Raw genomic sequence first — 15,372 nt, 5'->3', positions numbered from 1 at the left:
ATTTCCTACATTTAAGTCTGTGATCCATTTTGTTAATTTTTGTATATTGTGTGAGGTAGAGTCTAACTTCATTTTTTTGTATGTGGATATGCAGTTGTCCTAACACCATTTGTTGATAGGGTGATCTTTCTTACATATAAATCTAAAGGTTTCATTTCACTTCACTCAAAATTCCTCAGTAGCTCACTATTGCGTATGGCGGTGGTTTTGACTTGGGCTTCCTCAACCAGCAAAATAAAATAAACAATTTTGGGAGACTTACACAGTGTTTCAAACTTTCTATTACTATTCAGGAGAGGAAAAGGTAAAACAAATAATGTTTATACTTTCTACATAATTTAACAAGAATATGTTTTACATAGATGCACATGTCAGTAAAGAAAATAACCTCAGAAGCCAAGTATTTCAACTAAATTTAATGTTATTAAAAACTAGGCAGATTGCCCCCCTTTTATTTTATTTTTTTTTCATAATAATATTTTTATTATATTATGTTAGTCACCATACAGTACATCCCTGGTTTTTGATGCAAAGTTCAATGATTCATTAGTTGCGTATAACACCCAGTGCACCATGAAATACGTGCCCTCCTTACTACGCACCACCAGCCTATTCCATCCCCCACCCCCCTCCCCTCTGAAGCCCTCAGTTTGTTACTCAGAGTCCATAGTCTCTCATGCTTCATTTCCCCTTCTGATTACCCCCCCTTTCTTTATCCCTATCTTCTCCTACCGATCTTCCTAGTTCTTATGTTCCATAGATGAGAGAAACCATATAATTGTCTTTCTCTGCTTGACTTATTTCACTTAGCATTATCTTCTCCAGTGCCGTCCATGTTGCAGCAAATCTTGAGAACTCATTCTTTTTGACAGCTGAGTAATATTCCATTGTACATATGGACCACATCTTCTTAATCCAGTCACCTGTTGAGGGGCATCTTGGCTCCTTCCACAATTTAGCTATTGTGGACAATGCTGCTATGAACATTGGGGTGCATATGGCCCTTCTCTTCACTACGTCTGTATCTTTGGGGTAAACACCCAGTAGTGCAATGGCTGGGTCATAGGGTAGTTCAATTTTTAATTTTTTAAGGGACCTTTACACTGTTTTCCAGAGTGGCTGTACCAACTTGCATCCCCACCAACAATGTAGGAGGGATCCCCTTTCTCCACATCCTCTCCAATAATTGTTGTTTCTTGCCTTGTCCACTTTTGCCATTCTAACTGGCATAAGATGTATCTTAGTGTGGTTTTGATTTGAATTTCCCTGATGGCTAATGATTTTGAACATTTTTTCATGTGTCTGTTAGCCATTTGTATGTCTTCATTGGAAAAGTGTCTGTTCATATCTTCTGCCCATTTTATGATTTGTTTATTTGTTTCTCATGTATTGAGTTTGAGAAGTTCTTTGTAGATCTTGGATACCAGTCTTTTATCTGTAGTATCATTTGCAAATATATTCTCCCATTCTGTGGGCTGCCTCTTAGTTTTTTGACTGTTTCCTTGGCTGTGCAGAAGCTTTTGTGGAACATGAAATATTTGTCACTGTCTGCCATTTGGCAAACACCATGGCTCCTTCTACCTAAGAAGCTTCATCTTTTCTCCTGTTCCTCCTATGTACCTTCATGATTCAGCCATATCAAATAAACTTGATTTATTGTCTTTCTAATACAAATGTGGTAATAGTGATAAATATGCCATAGGTGTGTAAGAGGTAGTTTCCAGCCTATCTGATCTACATTTCTTGGGTAAGGAATTAGAATAATTAATGCTAAAACTAAGTTAAATCTCAACATCACTACCAACTAACTATGGACAAGATTTTACCTTTCTTAGGGACCCCTGGGTGGCTCAGTCAGTCCAGCGTCTACTTTCGGCTCAGGTCACGACCCTGGGGTCCTGGGATCGAGCCCTGTGTCAGGTTCCCTGCTCAGTGGGGAGCCTGCTTCTCCCTCTCCCTCCCCCCCCCCAACTCCGCTCATGTTCTCCCTCTCTTGCTCTCGCTCTATCTCAAAGAAATAAATTTTTTAAAATCTTACAAAAAAAAAAGATTTTACCTTTCTTAGACTTCAATTTATTGCCTGTAATTAGAGATAACAGTGTCTATCCCATAAGGTTAGTACGCGGATCGAATGATTTAAGAAAAAAACTGTGTCACCCAGCGCAGAGCTAGATGCAGAGTGGTAGATCAGTAAATATTATTTGTGCTTCTCAGACATATATCAGTAGTTTGCAAACTGGGCTACACATTAGAATCACCTGGGTCATTTGAAAAAGCCCACATCCCATTTACAAGCTAATCATAAAATTTATATGGCAATTCAAGGGATCCAAAGTAGCCAAAACACTCCTGAAAAAGGAGGAAAAAAATTAGAGGACTCACACCTTTTGATTTCAAAATTTGATCCAGGCATCTATATCAATTGATTTTTGACAACAGGGCCAAGACAATTCAGTGAGGGGGGAAATAGTTTTTTCCACAAATAGTGCTGGACCATTGTATATCTACGTGAAAAAGAATGAAGTTGTACCCCCTCCTCACACCAAACACCAAAATTAGCTGAAATGGATTATAGACCTAAGTGCAAGAGTTAAAACTACAAAACTCTTAAAAGAAAATAAAGGAGTAAATATTCCTGACTTTGGCTTAGGCAAATTCTTCTTAGATGTGACATCAAAAGCATAAATGACAAAAGAAATGTGTAAATTGGACTTCATCAAAATTAAAAACTTTTGTGCTTCAAAGGAAACTGTCAAGAAAGTGAAAAGGCAACCCATAGAAAATGAGAGAAAATTATTTGCAAATTATATATCTGATAAGGGACTTGTGTCTTGAACATACAAAGAATTATTATAACTCAATAACAAAAAGACAACCAATTAAAAAATGGCAAAAGATTTGAATAGAGTTATTCCAAAGAAGATTCACAACCGGAAAATAAGCACATGAAAAGATGTTCAACATCATTAGGCATCAGAGGAATGCAAATCAAACCCAAATGAGATACCATTTCATACCCACTAGGATGACAAATACCAAAAAGATAGACAATAACAAGTGTTGACAAAGATGGAGAAACTGAGATTCTCGTATGTCACTGCTAGGGATATCAAATGGTGTAGCTGCTCTGAAAGACAATCTGCTCTTTCCTCAAAATGTGAAACATAGAGTTGGCATGTGACCCAGTAATTCCACTTCTAGGTATATATCCAAGAGAAATGAAAACGTATGCTCACACAAAATTTGTACATGAATGTTCATAGCATAATTATTCATAATAGCCAAAAAGTGGAAACAATACAAATGTTCATTAATTGATAAATGAATACATGAATTGTATAGGTATATATTTATATAATGGAGTATTTTTCCATTATAAAAAATAATGAAGTGCTGATACATTCTAGAGCATTGACGGATCCTAAAAACATTACACTAGGTGAAAGAAGCCAGTCACAAAGTCACCTATTATATGATTCCATTTATATGAAATATTCAGAATAGGCAAATCTATACAGACAGAAAATAGATTAGTGGATGTCTAGAGCTGGAAGGTAGATTATGGATATTGGGGAGCGACTATTAATGGGTACAGTTTTTGGGGGGTGTTAAAAATTGTTCTAAAATTGATTGTGGTGATGACTGCACAACTCTGTACTAAAAAGCACTGAATTGTAAACTTCAAATAAGTGAAAAATGTGGTATGTGAATTATATACCTCAATTCTATATTGAGATATGTAATTGAGATATATAATAAAACTGTTTAAAAAAATAGTGTCCTATTCCTAGAGTTTCTGATTCAGTTGCTCTGGCACATAGGGCCTTAAAAAAATGATCGCTGGTCATCCTAATGTGCTTTATCAACTTCTTCCTTCAATTTTCCTGATCTGTCTACTTTAGAAAAATTTATTCGATTTGTCACTCCTGTGCTCTTTTTTACACCTGCTATTTTCTCACTCTCCAGTTGATCAATATCCTCACTCTACCTTTATCCCCAAATCTGAACATCCCCCAACTCCTCTGAACTAATCAATATGTCTCACCCTCTTTGGATCTGGTTCAAATCTTATCTCCAGGAGACCCTGAATGACTGGCCCCCACTTTGCTTTGATAGTTGGCACTTGCTGTGTGCTCCAAATTGATTCATTCATAAGTACTCATTGGCCTCTCCAACCTTTGTCTGGGAGCAGGAAAAAACCTTTAAGGGAAGTAGTTGCCCACCCCACCCCCACCCCATCATTTTACTGCTGATACAAATTAAGTCCAGAGGAACTAGAGTTCAATTCTAAGTATCTGCCCACCTTGCCTTTGTTGGCATTTTGTTTTTTAATTATTTCAAGTAATTCCTCATGTACTTATTTTATCTGCCTGATTAGATTACCATCTTCTTGAAGATATATAGTAACTTCATCTCACATGAATTTCCCATGTCTGTTAACAATATATGCTCACCCTAATGAGCCGATATTTCTGGTGTCTTCATGAAATCTCCTCTTACATGATTCAAGGAACCTTTTATTTTTAAGTGCATTACGGCTATTTTATAAAAGGCAACAATCAAGTAGTCTGTTTTCATTTCACAGAAGAGAGAGAATTTAACCTGTCAAGGGAGACACTTAGATAACCTTGGGCAAACGACTCAACTTTTCTAAACCTCCATTTCTAACTATAAAATAACAGAATATCTATTCTATGGTTTTCATGAGTACAAATAAGTTAATGCTTTATGTCTAGGAAGTGCTTACATATGTATCTCCGTTGTAATTGTAGTCATTATTATTATCAGAAGTATTTCTAGCCTAGAATTAGTCCTTAGCAGTCCACATAGTTGAAACGTATTTCTGCTTCAAGCACTGAAGTACTTCATTGGTTTGTTTGAGTTAATACGGTTTCTCAGCTTTCATCCAACGAGTGTAAATGTTTAGAAAACTATATGCAAAAATTTTTCAAAACACTAATTTCCACCCATCCATCCATCAAACTACGTGTCTAAAGGAACTGACTTTATCAACCAAGTAAACTTCTTGACTCCAGCCTTCAGAAAAGGAAGAGACTGTGTCCCAGAGCACGCCGTCTCCGTTAAGCAGTAACATGTCCCGTGTGGGGTGTTCTCATTAGTGGAGTTCTTCCATCCATTTTCAAGTTGAAGTTTTGTTTTGAAGCTGAGTAAACCTGGCTTAATTGGCTTTTCCCCCTGCAGCAGAAGTTTTGGGTAAGATGTATATCTTGAAATCTAATTACATATCTTAACTGTAACCTGAGAAGCTTAAAATTCACAGATGTACTTTATCTGTCAAATATGGAGACAGTTGGCAAATGCAGGCCATAAAGGTGGAGATTTAGTACCCAACTGCATGAATTGTTGCTGCTTTCCTATGTTTATTACTTCACAGTTAATCAAGGAGATAACTCCCAGGAGTTTGGTATCTTTCTCCCTATGTTCTATAGAATGAAGAGGGAAGGAGAAAAGAATATTCCCTTTGTAACACATTTCCAACTGGAATAAGGTATTTGCTTCACAAGTCCTTGAGTTAAAAACCAACATTAAATGTTTTAATCAATTTCTGAAATCCTTTTTAAAGCCAACGGACTGGGACATCACATTATTGTTACTATCTGTATACAGTTCTTTTGGTAATACAGTAATTGTATGAATATGTGCATGCAATTAGGACAGATATTCAGAGACAGGACTGCTCAACAACTATCAAAACCATATTTCTACAGTGACCTGGCATTTTACCACCAAGAGCAATTACACCGAAACAATTTTTTTTTTTTAAGATTTTATTTATTTATTTGACAGAGATAGAGACAGCCAGCGAGAGAGGGAACACAAGCAGGGGGAGTGGGAGAGGAAGAAGCAGGCTCATAGCAGAGGAGCCTGATGTGGGGCTCGATCCCACAACGCCAGGATCACGCCCTGAGCCGAAGGCAGACGCTTAACCGCTGTGCCACCCAGGCGCCCCCACCGAAACAATTTTTTAATATGAAAGCTCTAATTATTGAGTAGGAACATGGTTTCTTTGCTGAGTATTAGAACTACAAAAGGTTTCACATGTATATAAGTCTCAAAAATGATGCAATTACCAAAGATGAATAAAACAGAGAAAAACCAAAGTGGCTCTAAGTGAAAAGGAGCAGACTCTTTTTCCATGACCAGCTATCATCAGTGCTACCCAGGAGAGCCTTTAGGAAGACAAGCCTTCCTACTTCACAAGCAGTACCCAGTTACCTGGAGTAATCAAGGGTTTGTTTCCTAAATGACTAGATACAGGTGTCACCATGTTTCTAGACAAAAGGCCAGGATCATTCACATACTAAGTAAATAAGTAACTATGGCACTGGACCAAGTTACCCAAGAAATTCTGCTGATAGGAAGTTCTTCTATCCCTTTTTTTCATGGTCCAAAATAAGCAGAGCTAACACTTCCACCCTCCTCTCTCACTGTGCATATATTTTGCTACTATTATACAACTTTTCCATGTTTCATTTTTAAAAATAGAGAAATTCCAAAAAAAAAAAAAAAAGAGAGAAAGAAATAAAGATATTATGAGCCAAACATACAAAGACCTAAAAAGAAACTCATGTGAAGTCAAATTAAAATAGTAATTGCTCAAAAACCTTTAAGGTCTCTTGTCTTTTAGGAAAAGACCCAGGTGTTTCCTTAAAACGCTCTGGATAAACAATGTGTGTTATCTTAGGAATGAAAAGATGTTTCAAAATTAGGAAATCTATTAATGCATTACATAATATTAATAATTAACAAATTAAAGAAAAAACAATCCATGATAAGCTCAATAGATGCCAAAACAGATTTAGTGAAATTTAACATTTACCGAAGTTTAAATTCCTAGGAAATTAGAAGTAAAAGGGAACTTTCTAAACTTGATAATTATTATTCACCAAAAATTTACAGCAAGGATCAAACTTAACAATGAAACTTAACGATATCACCATCAGAGTTAGAATTAGACAAGGATGCCTACTGTCACTGCTCTTCTTTAATGCTGTTAGAAGGTCTCAGTCAACCCAATAAAACAAGAAAAATAAAATGAGGTACATATTGGAAAGATAGAAACAACACTGTATTTCTGTATAAATGTTTGTTTGCATAAATAATCCATGAGAATATATAGACCATTAGAATTAGTAACTGTTCAGCAAGGTGGCTAAATACAGGATCAACATAAAAATGATAGGATTTCTACACAGCAGTAATAAGTCATTCAGAATAATATAAAAAAGTACCTCATTCAAAAGAGTAACAAACTAAGAATAAATCTAACATATATATGTTGATCTCTGTGAAATAAATTACAAAATTACTTTCTGATTGATGCAAAAGTACTGAATAGACAAAGAGGTATACCAAGTTTATGGATAAGAAGGCTCAAATTAATCCATATAGCAATGCAATGCCATTTGTATTTTCAACAGGCTTTTTTATGAGACATTATAAACCAATCGTGAAGTTCCTTTAAAAGAGCAAAAGGTCAACAATAACCAAGAGCATTTTGAGGAAGAAGAAAAGGGTAGCAGATCTATCAAATATCCCTATTAGTAATAATAATAGTGATACTATAAATAAAAACAATAGCTGCTAACTTTTATTGAGCATTTATATGCCAGGGAAAAGCCTTTCATCCATTCGGTTTAATAAGATTATCGCTACCATTTTACAGACAAAAAAAAAGTGGGGTACAAAGAGATTAAGAATCTCTCTCAAGGTGCCATGGCTAGGCAGTAGCAGAGTTAGGATTCAAACCCAAGCAGTGTGGCTCCTGAGTCTCTGAACAAACCCTATAAAATGATGTCTCTAAAGCTACAGTCATAAACAAAATGCTACAGGAATAGAAAAATAGACCACTGAAACATACTACAAAACTCAGAAAGTGACCATCCCAATATGGAAATTTGATGTCAATAAGTGACCAAAAAAATGGAACATGCAATATGTTGCTGAGATTACCAGTTATCCATGTGGAAAAAATAAAATGAAGCTAGATCCCTTTATATTATATGAAAATAATTCCAGCTAGACTAATTGGGAAAGTAAAAGCCTGAAAGTTTTAATAAAAAAAATGTGAAAGGATATATTTAAGATTTTGGAGGCAGCAAAAGCTCCTTATATAAGTCATAAAAAACCGAAAGCACCCAGTAATAGGTTGATAAATTTTACTCTATTAAAATTTAACTCTCCTATTCACAAAACAATATTATAAACAATATAAGTAGTCAAGCAACAGTCTGGGCAAAGACATTTTCAATGTGTGTTAACGAGGAAGGATTTCTTTTTTTCTTTTTTTTTTTAAAGATTTTATTTATTTATTTTAGCTAGAGAGAGAGTACAAGAGCGAGCATGAGCAGGGGAAGGGGAAAAGGGAGAGGGAGAAGCGGGTTCCCTGCTGAGCAGGGAGCCTGACTCGGGACTTGATCCCAGGACCCTGAGATCATGACCCAAGCCAAAGACAGATCCTTAACGACTGAGCCACCCAGGCGCCCCAGTAAGGAAGGATTTCTATCTAGAATATGTAAAGAATTTTGCAAATCACTAAGAAAAAAAACAACAACTCCGTATTCTCCTAAAATGGGCAATGGACACAAACAGGCAATTTTAATAAAAGGAAACCTGATTGGCCAATACACATATTGAAAGGTCCTCAACCTTCCTCATTGTCAGGGAAATACAAATTAAAACAATGTGATATCATTTCCTATCAATAGACTGACAAAAATAAGAATCTGATACCCAGTGTTAAGTACAGAAACAGTTTCTCTCATCTATTACTTGTGAGAATATCAACTGTACAACATTTTGTAGTATACTTCAGCAAAATCAAAGAAAATTGAAGAAACATACCTCCTTAACCCCATAATTTTACTTCTAGGTATGTACCTTGTACTAAGAAACCCTCACACATGTGACAAGGAAATATGTTGAAGAATGTTACTTGTAGGTTTCACTATTTCTAATAGGAAAACACTGTAAATGATAAATCCAAATGTTTGTCAAGAGAAAAATGGGTAAGTGAATTGTGGTATAATCCCACAATGAAACTGCATAGCTACATGCAAAAATATGGTTAAACACCAATAACAAGACAGATGGAAAAGATTGGAGAATACTCTAGGATTTATATAATGTGTATAGTGTTCAAACAAAATACAATTTTTACATGCAGCTTAAAAACATGCAACACAATACCCTATAGTTTTATATTGCTTAAGGATGTGTCTAGATAGTCATAATATAAAGACACATACTAGACTGGTAAACCCAAATTCAGGGCAGAGAAAGGGAGGAGCAGGAGCATGGAAACAGGGAAAGGGACGCAGGGACTTCAACTATGCTTGAGATGCTTTGTTTTGAAATTCAACAATGATATTAACAGACCTCAAAGGCCTCTGGCAAAATCTGTGAATTTGATAGAGCTGGGTGGTAGGTATTGGGATGTTCATTGTTTTATTTCATATACGAATATATACATATATATGAATATATCATATATTATCTCCTTATATTTGAAATATTTTTGATAAATAAAAAAGGAGCTGTATGTCAATCAGATGTTGATAACCTGAAGCCTGTTCTCCTGGGAGGTTGTGATGACATAATGATTTCAGAGGTAGCTTCTCTTCTCTTCTAGCAGCCAACTAGCCCATGAATTAAGTGCTATTTATTAAGTGCCTGCCATTTGTCAGGCACAAAGCTAGGTTCTGGTGATATAGTGGTAAAAGAGCCAGACATGGAATGAATATACATCACACTCCAGTGGGATTACAAATGCACTTCTACAAACCATGATAACCGCCATGAAGAGAAGCAGGGAAATATGACGGGGAGTAACTGGGCAGGGCAAGGGGCAGATACTGTGGGAGACACCGAGATCTGGCTACCTGAAAGTTACCCACATCCACCCTTCTGCCTTGCCTTCTTCTACTCTAGAGGTTGGGAGGCTAATATTGGTTTTCCAGACTCCCTTGCATGTGGCACAGTTCTAATCAAGCAGATAGTTAGGAGTCTCTGGGGAGAGTGGCCCTTCCTGAATAAAAAGGCAAAGCCTCACTAGAAGAAAGCCTTTCACCACCCCCACCCCCAACTCTCTCCATGCTATTCTGTCTGCCACATGGATGGGATGCTGGGGGTGGAACAGACACCTTGAGATGATGACGATGGAGGCCATATGCTGTGGGGGGTGGAGCACAGGGATGGGCTCCCAGGTCCCTGATGACATGGCCGAGCCATGGTTTGGGTTGGACTGTTCATGCTGAACTTCTTTTTAGCAGGTTATTAATGAGATTTCCTCTTATTTGGGGGCAAAACCATTCTGAACAGATAGCTTCTAGAAGAGGCGACATTTAAATTGAGAGGAGAGGGAGCCAGCCCTGCAGAATGCAGGAGTGGGGCAGGGAAGTAGCTGGGTAAACAAGCCCCACAGAGAGGGAAACAGCATGCTTCAGAGGCCTGGCATGTTCGAGGAGCTCAAGGAGCCCCCTGAGGCTGGAGCTTACTAACGGGTGTAGGACTACTGTGCAACTGGCTGGGACTCTGATACCTGACTATCTCAGGTCAAGAACGGTGAAGTTAATGATCAGAAAACAAAGACAGACTCCATGGCACCGGGTTAGTTGCTGTTTTCGGAGACTTCTTTCTATAAGACAAAGAATTAACCCCTAACCCATCTACTTGGATTTTTGTGTGTTCCACCTTTCGAAAGTGAAGTCCACCAAGTCCACCTTTAGTCCAGAGGTACAGCTCTCCGCACCACCCACCTCCTCCACCAGCTAGGTGGGGAAAAAATCAGCATCTCCCCAGTCCCTTGGACATAAAGGGAACTGCAATGATAGGATTTAACCAAAGGCTAGCCAACCGTGTCTCAGGCATTCCCTGCGCCACAGAGGCTTCTATTTTGTTCTCTATTTATCTGAATGGGAAGAGGCCATGTCATTGTTGAAAAGAGTCTGACTTGAATAACACAACAGAAATCCGTTCCTTTAATCCTGTCCTCACTGGGCACTAAGGCAAGGGTTGGCTGACTTTCTAATGTGCTTCCTATTGGTCTAGTTCCTGGATCCTATACTCTTTTGGCAAACAAAGGTTATTTTACAAGATAGTATTTACTGAGCACCTGGGTAGGCAGAGTGCCAGTTCAGGCAACAAGCCCATGGCTTGGAAGAAAATGTCCATTTTCCTCTGAAAAGTCTCAATTTGATGGGTATTCTGCAAGTTTCCCCTTGGTTATTTTAGAGTAGACTTGGCTATTTATTATTCGTTTCCGGGCCTCTCCCTCCTCTTCCCTTTAGCTTTCTGTAACTAAACTATAGCCCACCTAATCCTTTTAATCTTTCATCCACGTCCTTCCCTGAATTCATTCATTCTTGTTGCTATTCTCTGCACTTCTTCCAAATCGCCTGAGCTGCCCCAGTAATGAGGTGGTGGGAACAGAGCGTGCGGTGCCAGGTGCTGCTCGGCTCGAAGTGTCCACAGAGGAACTGTTATTCCGCGCCCTTCTGCACCGGCAGCCTCAACCTGGCCTTCCCTTCCATCCTGCCAGACTGCCTGGCTGGCCTGAATTTAATTTGCAGACCACTCTGCCCCCTGGGCCTACTTTGGCATCGCTGCGCTCTGGCGTCTGCTTCCCTGAGAACAGCGCTGTGTTTGGATTCTCTTCCCCCAGGTGTATGCACTGCCTTGCCTTTTTCAAACGCTCACAAAGTTATTATTCCCAGCCTACATACCTCAAGTCTCAAAGGTCATTTGCATTTTATTTCTGTTGCCTGAGCTGCTCACGATACTTTCTAAATTGGAATTATTAGTGAATTTCAAAAACGCGCAGCTTCTTCCTTTTCTCCACCCAGGTCATGAATAAGAATCTTAAATAAGAGTCAGACCCACAGTTGCAGCAACAGTCTATTAGGCGGCGCATCTTCTTAATCCTCCTTCAGTGGTAATCCCTCCCCCAGCAGCTCCCTCAGAACCTTCCTCGCTTCCAGCTTTTTGGCCAACTTAAAACCCACATAGCCAACCTTCCAGATATTTATTGAGAATTGTGCTAGATACTATGAGAGATTCTAAATCATGGAAGACACGATCATCACCCTTCAAAAGGCTTCTGTCATTGAAGAGTATATACGACCTTCAATATTTAACAAACATCTTAAATGTGCGAAGCACGATCAGGTGCTGAGGTTCCAAATAGGAAAAGTATAGAGTCCCAGCGAGTTTCCACCGTAGTGGATAACGGCATGGCACGTGATTACAATACAATGTAAAAACAATAATGACATGGACACTTGGGAAGTCAATCTTTTAGTCTTAGTCTCTTCATCTGTAAAATGGAAGCAACCTTCTAAGTTGTAGTTAGGACTTACATAAGATGAGGTATGGGCAACACGTGGCACGGTACCTGACACAAAGTGTTAACAATGTTACTATCAATAATAGTTGCAAGTATGATAATATAATGGTTATTTTATTGTTAGGAGTAGCATTACAATAACTTCCACATTCAATCTGATTGACCATAGCTGTCTGGAACATTGTGATGAGATAATTCAGAAAGCTTCACTAGGTCCACTAGCAAGGAATACTGTGATGGATGCCAATGCCATGATGGACAGGAGGAGGAGACAGCTATGTAAGTGTTAACAGACCCCGATGTGCACATAGAACTACACTACACTTGCCAATGCAGCCGTCTGACTTAGGAATGTCACAGAGTGCACAGGAGGCAACAAACTGACTTGGCATTTCAGGATAGGAGGGAACTGATGTCCTATTGTAGGATCTTATGTCACTCTGTGTACTATTTTAATTTAGAAACCCCAGAGTTCTTAAGTTCTTAAGAGGTCAAATGAAGCTGGGTGTGGATAAGAACTCCTGCTCCCAAAATGAGGTCCTTCCCGCCCAAAGCTGTTGCAGAGACTCTAGGGCAGTGGTTTGCAACTGTTGCTCCATGACAAAGTTCTCACTGATCTGCAGCGAAATAGGAATGATAAGGCCAATGGAGACAGGATTTCATGCAATGAGATGTCCTTAATTTAAAGAACGGATATTATGTTCTTTCTATTTTGGGTGTTAAAATGTCATCTCTTTCACAGAAAGATGCTCTGAAGATTTCCCCTTCTGTATCAAGCTTCAAAATGAACCATGAGAGACTATGGACTCTGGGAAACAAACTGAGGGCTTCAGAGGGGAGGAGGGTGGGGGAATGGGATAGGCTGGTGATGGGTATTAAGGAGGGCACGTATTGCATGGTGCACTGGGTGTTATACGCAAACAATGAATCATGGAACATTACATCAAAAACTAGGGATGTACCGTATGGTGACTAACATAATATAATAAAAAATATTAAGAAAACAAAACAAAACAAAAAACCAAAATGCTCTAAGTTCCATTATGCTTATTTCTGCGAAATCTTATCTACTCCATGACTTTAATACCATCAATATGCTGATAACTTCTAAATGTGTATCTAGTAGCAAAATACTTCTCTAAACTTCTGATTCATATATTTGCCTGCACTGGACATCTCACAGGCACCTTGAATTTAACAAGCCCCAAAAGGGACCCGTGATTGTCTCTTCCTGCCTCAATCTGTCCTTCTCTTGGTCCTTCTATCTTGGTAAATGGTATATGAAATGGCAAGTTGCGCAAGGCAGGAATATAGAGTTATCCTTAATACCTCTCTCTTCCCTCCCTCATCCCCTCATCTATCAATGAGTCTCAGTAATTCTAGTTCCAAAACATTCTTCAAATCCAACTACTCACCATGACATGGCCATCGCACTAATATCAACAGCGCTGGCCTTCTGTTCCACCTACCTCGCTCTTGCCTCTCCTCCTTCTCTGCAATTCATTGTCCAGTGACATCCAGATAACTCTCGGCATAAAGTTAAAAATTCTTATCATGGGCTTAATCTAGGCACAATTTTCTTTTTTTTTTTCTTTTTTTACTACTACCAAAGTTTATTTAAAAAAAGTTCAATGTGAAAATGCACATGACCTGATTTTTATATTGTAGTAAAACAGGTGTGATAGAGAGAGGATATTCAGAAGCAGTTGATTTCTTCTGGTGAACACACTCATTGTTTATACCAGTTCCAAGGCTTCTAACATGACGACACCATTTCCTCATATTACCACCATCCCACAGTTCTGTTTCCCACAGTTGCCATCTTCACACATTCCTCTATCACAAGATTCATAAAGGGATCGAAACCCTGCAATATTCCTTGGACGTGTCTGCCACCATTTAATTTCAGTGATAATTTCTTGTCCATAAATGCTTTCAACTCAAGAGGGTGAGCATTGCTCATGGTGTCTACTTGGTGAGCTTGAATATGCCTCCAAACCTCCAAGCACAATTTTAAAGAAGAGTTCCCTGTCCTTCTCTGTCCATATAAAATTAATGTGTTATATGCTCTCAGAAAACCTTCAGAGCCCCTATCTCAATGTGAATCTTATAAGTGTTAGTACAATTGATTAACAACTATTTCCCCCACCAAGACTATAAAATATGAAGGCATGGATTATACGTAGCTTTGTTTTTCATTGCACTACAGGGCATCCTCTGGTAGATGCAGACAGTATGTACTTGATAAATATTCACAAATTAACAAACGAGTGCAAAGGAAAAATTTATACATCTTTACTTGGTAAAATGAAAAGGTGACTATTCTTAGGAGGACTCCAAGTAAGAATTTTTTTCCTGGTCTCCGAAATACAAAGTCCGGGAATTACTGCTCTGTGGCCTCATCTGGGGCCTCTGGATACTGCAATGGTCCATGCACATGGCCTCTGAAAGCTTGTGGGAGGTGCTGGTAGGGACCAGCTAATCGGTGGACTGTTCTCTGCTCTTTGGGATGCAGCAGTTTCTTTGGTCTAATTGTAGTTCTGGAGCTCTGTAACTCTGGGCATGGGCCCTTACAACTCTTAAGTAAATGCCAAAGGAGAAAAAGAATAAAGAATCGTGGTACCCATCTCAAGTTAAAGCTTTGCATTTTAGAAGAATTTATCTGTTGTGCTGATACTCCAAAGAAAGAAAAAAATTTATCTGTTGTGCTGATACTCCAAAGAAAGAAAAAATTATTTATGGTAAAACCTGCCCGTACACCCATTGGCTATACAGTATCCCAGTTCATAATATGTGGACTATAAATCAGAAAAGCAAGATTCGAAGCCAGCCAATCAGAGTTACATTCCCAGTGGCAGCTTGTGTTACAGCACTTGGATTGCTCTGTCAAATAATTTATTGAGATCCAGATGCTCCAGTTCCCGATCTTCCCCGAGTAAGTGGTTGTCAGGTACTCCTGTCCAAAAACAAGGCAGTTGGTATTTAACTATAGGCTCCCACACTTGTCA

General features: G+C 38.5%; 1 protein-coding gene and 1 pseudogene across 10 annotated transcripts in view; both read right to left on the bottom strand.

Annotated features, from left to right (window-relative positions):
* ST6GALNAC3 (ST6 N-acetylgalactosaminide alpha-2,6-sialyltransferase 3) overlaps positions 1-15,372 on the bottom strand; it is a 514,884-nt gene that overhangs the window by 84,860 nt on the left and 414,652 nt on the right. The gene's annotated exons all lie outside the window — the stretch shown is intronic.
* LOC148109164 (small nuclear ribonucleoprotein G pseudogene) lies at positions 708-15,314 on the bottom strand (annotated as a pseudogene).

The sequence above is a fragment of the Ursus americanus genome, chromosome 12, assembly GCF_024610735.1.
Source record: "Ursus americanus isolate L20-20 chromosome 12, mUrsAme1.1.p, whole genome shotgun sequence".
Classification (NCBI taxonomy): Eukaryota; Metazoa; Chordata; class Mammalia; order Carnivora; family Ursidae; genus Ursus; species Ursus americanus.
This window is presented reverse-complemented; position numbering and strand designations above follow the sequence as displayed.